Here is a 9,531-nt window from a genome sequence, read left to right as displayed (position 1 = left end):
TGCGATAGAGCGTTCCACCACGTCGGGGCCAGTGCTGATAGTTGAAACCAATCTAAACTCCTTGAGGCTTGGTACCTCCAAAGTGTTGTTATTTGTGGACCTTGAGGTCCTCCGTGGGGCATACCAGGAGAGGCGGTCCCATAGGTATGTGGGTCCTAGGCTGCAAGAGCCTTGGCACCGCCCCACAACTCGCAGGTGGGGAGAGAATCTTCTATATACTCACTGAGCAGGCCTTGCAACGCAAGCAAGGCAGGGAGCTCAAAGCTTCTTTTTGTGCTGAGTCCTTTTGGCACGCAAAAAAAGTTTTTAAGAAGAAGAAGAAGAGTTTGGATTTGATATCCTGCCTTTCACTCCCCTTCAGGAGTCTCAAAGCAGCTAACAATCTCCTTTCCCTTCCTCCCCCACAACAAACACTCTGTGAGGTGAGTGGGGCTGAGAGACTTCAGAGAAGTGTGACTGGCCCAAGGTCACCCAGCAGCTGCATGTGGAGGAGTGGAGACGCGAACCCGGTTCCCCAGATTACGAGACTACCGCTCTTAACCACTACACCACACTGGCTCTCTGCCATGTTTGTGTGTTGGCGTGTGTGTGTGTCACATTCAGTGCACCAGCTCTGGAAAACTAGGGATGTTCAGGCGAGATCCCACTACTAGCCACAAGGTGTACGATCTCCCTCTGCAGTCAGCAGCATCAACGCTTCTGAGCATCAGTTGCTGGAAGCCGCTGGAGGTTGAGTTCGAATCCTGCTTGCAGGCTTCCCACAGGCTTCTGGCTGGCCACTGTGAGAACAGGATGCTGGACTAGGTGGGCCATTGGCCTGATCCAGCCCAGACAGCCCCTCAAAGAAAACCTCTGCATTTGAGTCAGGGGCCCCTGCTTGCTCCTCAGGGTCCCTGACCTGTGGGGTGTCTGGTTTGTCTTCTATGAGCTTCTATGAGGCAGTGTGGTGTAGTGGTTAAGAGCGGTAGATTCGTAATCTGGTGAATCGGGTTCGCTTCCCTGTTCCTCCACATGCAGCTGCTGGGTGACCTTGGGCCAGTCACACTTCTCTGAAGTCTCTCAGCCCCACTCACCTCACAGAGTGTTTGTTGTGGGGGAGGAAGGGAAAGGAGAATGTTAGCTGCTTTGAGACTCCTGAAGGGGAGTGAAAGGAGGGGTATCAAATCCAAACTCTTCTTCTTCTTCTTCATCCCTGGTTCAAGGTCCTGACTAAGCACAATGTACGTCAGTTGGAACGCGTGCAAAAGAGGGCAACCAAGATGATCAAGGATCTGGAAACCAAGCCTTATGAGGAATGGTTGAAGGAGCTGGGTATGTTTAGCCTGGAAAAGAGGAGATTGAGAGAAGATATGAGAGCCATAGAACCCTAGAATCATAAAGTCGGAAGGGACCCTGAGGGCTACAGTGGTACCTCAGGTTACATACGTTTAGGTTGCAGACACTTCAGGTTACAGACTCCGCTAACCCAGAAATAGTACCTCGGGTTAATAACTTTGCTTCAGGATAAGAACAGAAATCGTGCTCCGTCGGCGCAGCGGCAGCAGGAGGCCCCATTAACTAAAGTGGTGCTTCAGGTTAAGAACAGTTTCAGGTTAAGAACGGACCTCCGGAACGAATTAAGTACTTAACCCGAGGTACCACTGTATTTAGCTCAAATCCCTGCCCACAGCCATCCCTGGGTGGACTCGAACCAACAAACTTCTGGTTAACAGCCAGACGCACTGACCCATTGTGCCACTGGGGGAAATAACTATTAAAATAAAGAGGGATCCTATAGCCATCTTCAAATATCTCAAGGGCTGTCACATGGAGGAGGGAGCATGCTTGTTTTCTCTTGCTCTGGAGGGCAGGACTCGAACCCATGGCTTCAAGTTACAAGAAAGAAGATTCCAACTAAACATTCAGAAAAACTTTCTGACGGCAAGAGCTGTTCGGCAGTGGACCGGTCTCCCACGAGAGGTGGTGAACTCTCCTTCCTTGGAGGCTTTTAAGCAGAGCTTGGATGGCCATCTGCCGTGGATGCTTTAGCTGAGATTCCTGCATTGCAGCGGGTTGGACTAGATGACCCTGGGGGGGGGGGTTTGCAACTCTACAATTCTATGATTTGTCATTAAGTGGGGCAGGGGGCTGTCATTGGCACTGCAGGCTGGAAGGAGGTGAGATTTAAGCTTTCCCTCCCCAGGTATGACCAAGCATCTTAAAAAGCAGAGACACCACCTTGCCAACAAAGGTCCGTCTAGTAAAAGCTATGGTTTCCGCAGTAGTGATGTATGGAAGTGAGAGCTGGACCATAAAGAAGGCTGATCGCCAAAGAATGGATGCTTTTGAATTATGGTGCTGGAGGAGACTCTTGAGAGTCCCATGGACTGCAAGAAGATCAAACCTATCCATTCTGAAGGAAATCAGCCCTGAGCGCTCCCTGGAAGGACAGATCCTGAAGCTGAGACTCCAAGACTTTGGCCACCTCATGAGAAGAGAGGACTCCCTGGAAAAGACCCTGATGTTGGGAAAGATGGAGGGCACAAGGAGAAGGGGACGACAGAGGATGAGATGGTTGGACAGTGTTCTTGAAGCTACCAGCATGAGTTTGACCAAACTGCGGGAGGCAGTGGAAGACAGGAGTGCCTGGCGTGTTCTGGTCCAGGGGGTCACAAAGAGTCAGACACAACTAAACAACAACAACAATTGCTTCACGGGATTCACAGGGCGGGCTCAGGGTGACAGTGCTTGTGAAATCTTGGCTAGGGAGATATAGCTTTAACCTCCCCTCCCTGAACGCCAATTACAATTCCTCCGTGGGTTTTTAATTTTTAAAGACTCAGAATACCATTGCTATTCATGCGTCGTTAGGCCCTGATTTGGCAGTGGGGGAAGAGATCTGGGAGGACGAGAGAGGGCCTGGGAGCCAACTGTCCTCTACATAGCCAATGCCCAGGCAGAAAGATGCTCACAGCCACGACTAGGGCAGCCCCCCAGCCCTGCTGCCCCCAATTTTCCATAACTGCTGAGCACCTGCAGTTCCTCAGTGACTTAATCAGGCCCTTGGCTCCAGCACATCGCAAACCACAGCTGGATCCAGCCACCGCCTGGAACTATTATGGGATTTCCAGAAGAGATAACGGTGTAGTGTTATTGCCGCTGGGAGGGGTGGAAATCACGTTTGCTGTAAAAACAATGCCTTGCCGGGGCTTCAGGAAAGATGAACCACATTGTGTTCCTCCCTTCCCCCCTGTTTGCTATTTTCCCATGGGACAAAACGGCAAAAACACCCACTTCCTTCCACCACCACTTTTTAAAAAATCTGTATAAATGGATGGAAAACAAAACACATTCCTGACTGCTTGGGCTACTCTCATTAACCCTTTGCTTTGGCAGTAAATATTGGGATGTGGAGGGGGAGGGACACATCATGAATGTGTAAGATTATATTGTGTGGTATAGGGCAAGTGGATGGAGTTCTTTGCCCTCGTTATATTCTAGGACTAGAGGACTAGATGACCCTAGTTGGACTAGGTGAGACCCTTGGGGTACCTGCCAACTCTACAATTATAAGTTTCTATGATTCTTGGTCTGGGACGCGGGTGGCGCTGTGGGTTAAACCACAGAGCCTCTTGGGCTTGCCAATCAGAAGGTCGGTGGTTCGAATCCCCGCAATGGGGTGAGCTCCCGTTGCTCAGTCCCTGCTCCTGCCAACCTAGCAGTTCGAGAGCACGTCAAAGTGCAAGTAGATAAATAGGTACCGCTCCGGCGGGAAGGTAAATGGCGTTTCCATGCGCTGCTCTGGTTCGCCAGAAGCGGTTTAGTCATGCTGGTCACATGACCTGGAAGCTGTACGCTGGCTCCCTCAGCCAATAAAGCGAAATGAGCGCCGCAACCCCAGAGTTGGTCACGACTGGACCTACTGGTCAGGAGTCCCTTTACCTTTTTGATTCTTGGTGGACCACAAGCTTAACGTGAGTCCACAGCGTGATGCAGCAGCAAAAAAGGCTTATGCAATTCTAGGCTTCATCAACAGAGGTATAATTCTGCCTTGGTCAGACCACACCTGGAATACTGTGTCCAATTCTGGGCACCACGATTTAAGAAAGATGTTGACAAGCTGGAAAGTGTGTGCAGAGGAGGGAAACCAAGATGATACCAGGGTCTGGAAACCAAGCCTTATGAGGAATGGTTGAAGGAGCTAGGTATGTTTAGCCTGGAAAAGAGGAGACTGAAAGGAGTCATGATAGCTATCTTCAAATATCTTAAGGGCTGTCACATAGAAGAGGGAACATGCTTGTTTTCTCCTGCTCTGGAGGGTAGGACTCGAACCCATGGCTTCAGGTTGCAAGAAAGGAGATTCCGCCTATACATCAGGAAAAACTTTCTGACAATAAGAACTGTTTGGCAGTGGAACAGACTCCCATGTGAGGTTGTGGGCTCTCCTTCCGTGGAGGTTTATAAGCAGAGGTTGGATGATCATCTGTCATGGATGCTTTAGCTGAGATTCCTGCATTGCAGGGGGTTGGACTAGATGACCCTTAGTGTCACTCTATGATTCTATGACTCAGGGAAATCCAACGTGGGACTCTGGACAGACAAAACTAAGTATTTCTTCACAGAGTGCCTAATTAAATTATGACATTCATTGCAGAGAAGAAAAGCCATGGTGCATCTGCAGCAGCACAACCGGATGTCTTCCTCTGCCGCAGCTGCAACAAAACATGTCTCTCCTGTATCGGTCTCTACAGCCACAGCAGCTGCTGTGAATGGACTTCACCCCCAAAGGAACACTCCTCCGTAGTCTCCCGAGATGGACGGATGCCAACAACCACCAAGTAATCAGGGCCAGATTTAGGCATAGCTGTCAACTTTTCCCTTTTCTTGCGAGGAATCCTATTTGGAATAAGGGAATTTCCCTTTAAAAAAGGGAAACATTGGCAGCTATGGATTTAGGTTTGATGAGGCCCTAAGCTACTGAAGGTAATGGGGCCCTTGATATGTCCAGCTGTCCTTTGTCAACAACAAATGGTCGCTGTTTTTTGTGTTGAATATATGCTGTGTGGCAATTGATGGACCTAAGAGGTATCTAAAGCCATTTGCACATAACAAAATATGTATGTTATCAAAGTAATTGTTACAACCAGTCCATGCAGAATGTAGGCACCCTGTATATACAAAAATGAGCAAACCAGTGATATTTTAGGGAGCAGGCTAGCAGGAGGGGCCCATGACTTACATCATAGAAGCCTACACAACACTAAACACTGTTGCTGTATGTAGGTTTTATTTTATTTGTTTTTTATCTTATATTTTGGAAATGTACGTCCAGTGGGGTTTTTTCTTCCTTTTGGGTGCCCCCCAAGAGAGTGGGGCCCTAAGCTATAGCTTGTTTAGCTTATACGTAAATCTGGCACTGCAAGTAATCGAAAGAATATAAAATAGCAAATAACCAAATGGAGAAATCTGCCCATTTTGCTGCTCTAAATTCTTCCAATGGGGCAATACCGGGGGAAGGCATTGGGAAAGGTTTAAAATAAATAAACAGTGTCAGCTGGTAACACCAAAAGTCCTGCCTCCCCCCACCACCCCATGCAAGCCCCTCTTTTCATTTCCAGGGCAATTGCACATGGCGGAGAGAAGGGGAATATTCCTTGCGCCTCCAGCCAGCTGTAAGTAATGCGCAAGGCAAGTGTGGCGCTCTCTCAAACACCGGGAGAAGCGTCCCCGGAGGAAGCCTTCGCAGCTGGGTGCAAAGTCAGGCTCATCTGGCAAAAAGAACAGTTCAGCCACAGAGAGCACATTAGCTCCGGAAAGTCGCGTCTCATTAATCCTCTTGCCTGGGAAAGAGCATTCCTGTTACGGTTTCGCTGGCTGGAGGCCCAGCGCCACCAACAGCCAGAGGCTAGTATTCTGCCACTCGTTTAGCAGCACGGCCGCATGCTGCCCAAAGGGGAACGGGAGGCCATCGCTGGTCCTACGAAACCTGGCAAGCTTTCACCTCGTAGGGACGACCAAACGAAAAGATCACATGGGGAACTTTGGAGAGACTTTGGAGAGAGTGAAATATGTTTGCTATGCTGTATGCGTTAAGGTTCTTTTTGGAACTCACCGGGACTGTTTCCAATATTGGTGGAACAACCAATCTTCTTTGGCGATCACTCGTAGCCGAGTAAGATTGTCTTCCATAAACACGGTTTTAACAGTGAGTCCGTAAGTGACTGTGGAGGCCAGTTCTGGATCCACACCTCCTTCCACAGTGGGGACATTGGTTTCCGGGTGGGAGCTGATCACGGTGTGGATTTGCCAAGCGTGCCTTCCTCTTAGCACATTTCTCCCTTGCGTCCTGAGTTCGAGTGTCTTCAAAGCCCATGACACCTTTGGTAAATGCTGTTCTCCAATTGGAGCTCTCGCAGGCCAGTGTTGCCCAGTTGTCAGTGTTTATACTACATTTTTAAAGATTTGCCTTGAGAGAGTCTTTAAACCTCTTTTGTTGACCACCAGCATCACACTTTCCATTTTTAAGTTCGGAATAGAGTAGTTGCTTTGGAAGACGATCATCAGGCATCCGCACAACATGACCAGTCCAACGAAGCTGATGTTGAAGAATCATTGCTTCAGCACTAAGGAACAACCAATAAAACGCATTGAACAAAATACAAAATATTCATTTCTTTTTAAAAAATCTATATATATTTTTTAAATAGCAGCACTGCCACCGAACTGGGAACTGCACTGAAGGGAGTGTTAGCTTGCCCTTGACAAAAATGACACATGCACACCCAAATCCACACACTATAGACTTTATACGTGCCATACATTTGACGCACATCCACAGACACCCAAAAATAATCTCTGGAACTGTAGTTTAGCTCTCCAAGAGCTACAATTCCCAGCACCCGTAATAAACTACGGTTCCCAGGATCCTGGGAATAAAATGTGCTTTAAGTGGATGGGGTGCACACAGCTTTATGCTAAAACAGGTGGGATAATATGCAAGGGTAAGAATCGTGGAATGGTAGAGTTGGAAGGGACCCCAAGGGTCATCTAGACCAACCCCTTGCAATGCAGGAATCTCAGCTAAGGTATCCAGGACAGATGGCCATCCGACCTCTGCTTGAAAACCTCCAAGGAAGGAGGGAGACTATTTCACTGTCAAACAGCTCTTACTGTCAGAAAGTTCTTCCTGGTGTTTAGTCGGAATCTCCCGTCTCTTTACTCAGATCCACTGGTTTGGGCTGATTGTTGTGTAAGCCGCTTTGTAACTGTCTAGGGTGAAAAGCAGTCTATAAATATTGCATATAAAATAAATAAATAATGTTTCAGTAAACCCTGAAGCAATTGCTGCTCTTGAATAATTGCTTGGGTTCATCATCAAGCAGGAATGGAGGGATCTGCCAATTTTGGTTTCTCCCAGTTTCTCATCTCTCTGGTCTCAAGTTCAGTTTTGCATCAGTTTGTGGTGTGTGGTGTGTGTGTGTGAGAGAGAGAGAGAGAGAGAGAGAGAGACGGAGAGGGAGGGAGAGAGAGGAAGAGTCCTCATGAAAATTCATCACCATTTGAATGATGGATTTCTCTTAAAAATACATTTTTGTACGCAGTTTTCCTGGCCTATATACTTTTGCAAGCAATTTTCCTCCGTGCAATGCATTTTAAACGTTACTTTCAATGATATATGCATCGGTTGCATGCTTACCCCTAACATAAAACATTCTTGGAAACATGGTTGGGGTGGGGAACCGTGCCACAAAATTCAGAGGCACGCAAAAGGATAGCTGTGTTTGCTTCTTGTTGTGGAAAGTATCGAAACCTGGGCTGAATTCTCTCCTCCGCCCTCATCTCCATCATCAAATGAAGGCATGCTCAACATGAAATGCGGAAAACGATATAAATAGCATAAAGAGCCCGAAATTTTTGTCTCCCTCCATAAATCCAGCTGCAGCACAAAAACCAAATTACTGCTCTCTTTGGAGAAAAGGTGAGCTGTGAAACGAGAAGTAGGGTGTCCATGTGTCCTACTTTGCAGAGAAGATCTGAAAGCATCCTGTGTTTGAAGGCCTGCCCGGTCCAAATGTGCTTTAAAGATAAGGAGGCTGCGCTGTCTAAGCTGCTCACAATTAGCTTAGAATCCTACCATGGCGCTGAATGGTTACTCCAGCCCTAACAGCCGGAATTGTTCAGAGAGGTCACGAAAAGCATAACAGACATTCCACACCTGTTTGAAAGGCTGTCAGATACCTGCTCACTGTTTGAAGGTGTCCTCTGTTTGCTGGGCAGCCTGACCCAAGTCCAGGTTAAAGGAAGAACTTTCTGGTGGTAAAACAGTGGAACGGTTTCCCTTAGAAAGCGATGGACTCTCCTTCCTTGGAAGCTTCCTCAACCTCGGCCCTCCAGATGTTTTGAGACTACAATTCCCATAATCCCTGACCACTGGTCCTGCTAGCTAGGGATCATGGAGGGCCGAGGTTGAGGAAGTCTGTTTTAAGCAGAGGTTGGAGGGCTACCTGTCCTGGGTGCTTTAGTTGAGATTCCTGCATTGCAGGGGGTTGGACTAGATTACCCTCAGGGTCCCTCCTAACGTGACAGTTCTATAATTCAATGCAACTCAAAGTCATAGACTAGCTGGATGCAGAGGACTTGTGGGAGACATCAGTTGGGGAACCCCCAAGGGAAGAAGGCTCAGAGCCTGGGGATTGGTGGTGGGATGACGATGTGTGGTCAGAGAGAAAAGAGGGAGAAGACTGGGAGAAGGAGGCGTAGGAAGCTGAAGAGGCAACAGGGCTTAGTGAGCTGGGAGAGTCTGTGGCAGAGAGCAGTCCAGAATCAGAGGCAGAATCAGAGCCTGGTGAGGAGTGGGGCCAAGAGACAGCTGCTGAAGAACCCAGGGAGTCTCCCCCTCCTGCTGCAACCAACTCCCCTCCGCCCTATCTCCCAGAACAGGTAGAGAAATGAAGAAGTTGGAACAAAGAGAGATGAGATGAAGGAGCCTTAGGCTGCTGGGGAAGGAGAAGCCTTAGAGAGTGATGGAGAGGCAGGGACCTTCCATCCTCCCAACTGCCTCATGGGACAAAGCCTACTGGGGAGAGTTGCTGTGATCACCAGGACTGAGCTGCTTTGGTTCCTTTGAATAACACGGGGGCATTTCATCATCATCATCATCATCATAATTTTTTATTTATACCCCGCCCTTCCTGTTCAGAAAACCGGGTTCAGGGTGGCTAACAACAAATTTAAGACACTTAATTGATGCAACAAAAAACAGCATAAAGTACAGTATAAAACGTGAATAACAATAAATTCAGAATTCAAAAATCAGTTTAGGGGGGAAATCCATCCAATAAACATTAGATGGTCACCAGGGCTAGCTGGCTAAATTAGTCCTATTTGGGCTGAACAGCTTGGTAGGTTTCTGGAGGAAACATCGGCTTTAGATCCATTTTACTGCTAACCTGGGATGTGGGTGGCGCTGTGGGTTAAATCACAGAGCCTAGGACTTGCTGATCAGAAGGTCGGCGGTTTGAATCCCTGTGACGGGGTGAGCTCCCGTTGCTC

This window comes from Podarcis tiliguerta (assembly GCF_965153285.1).
Source record: "Podarcis tiliguerta genome assembly, chromosome: 1".
Classification (NCBI taxonomy): domain Eukaryota; kingdom Metazoa; phylum Chordata; class Lepidosauria; order Squamata; family Lacertidae; genus Podarcis; species Podarcis tiliguerta.
The sequence above is the reverse complement of the archived record's forward strand: the minus strand, read 5'-3'. Positions refer to the sequence as shown.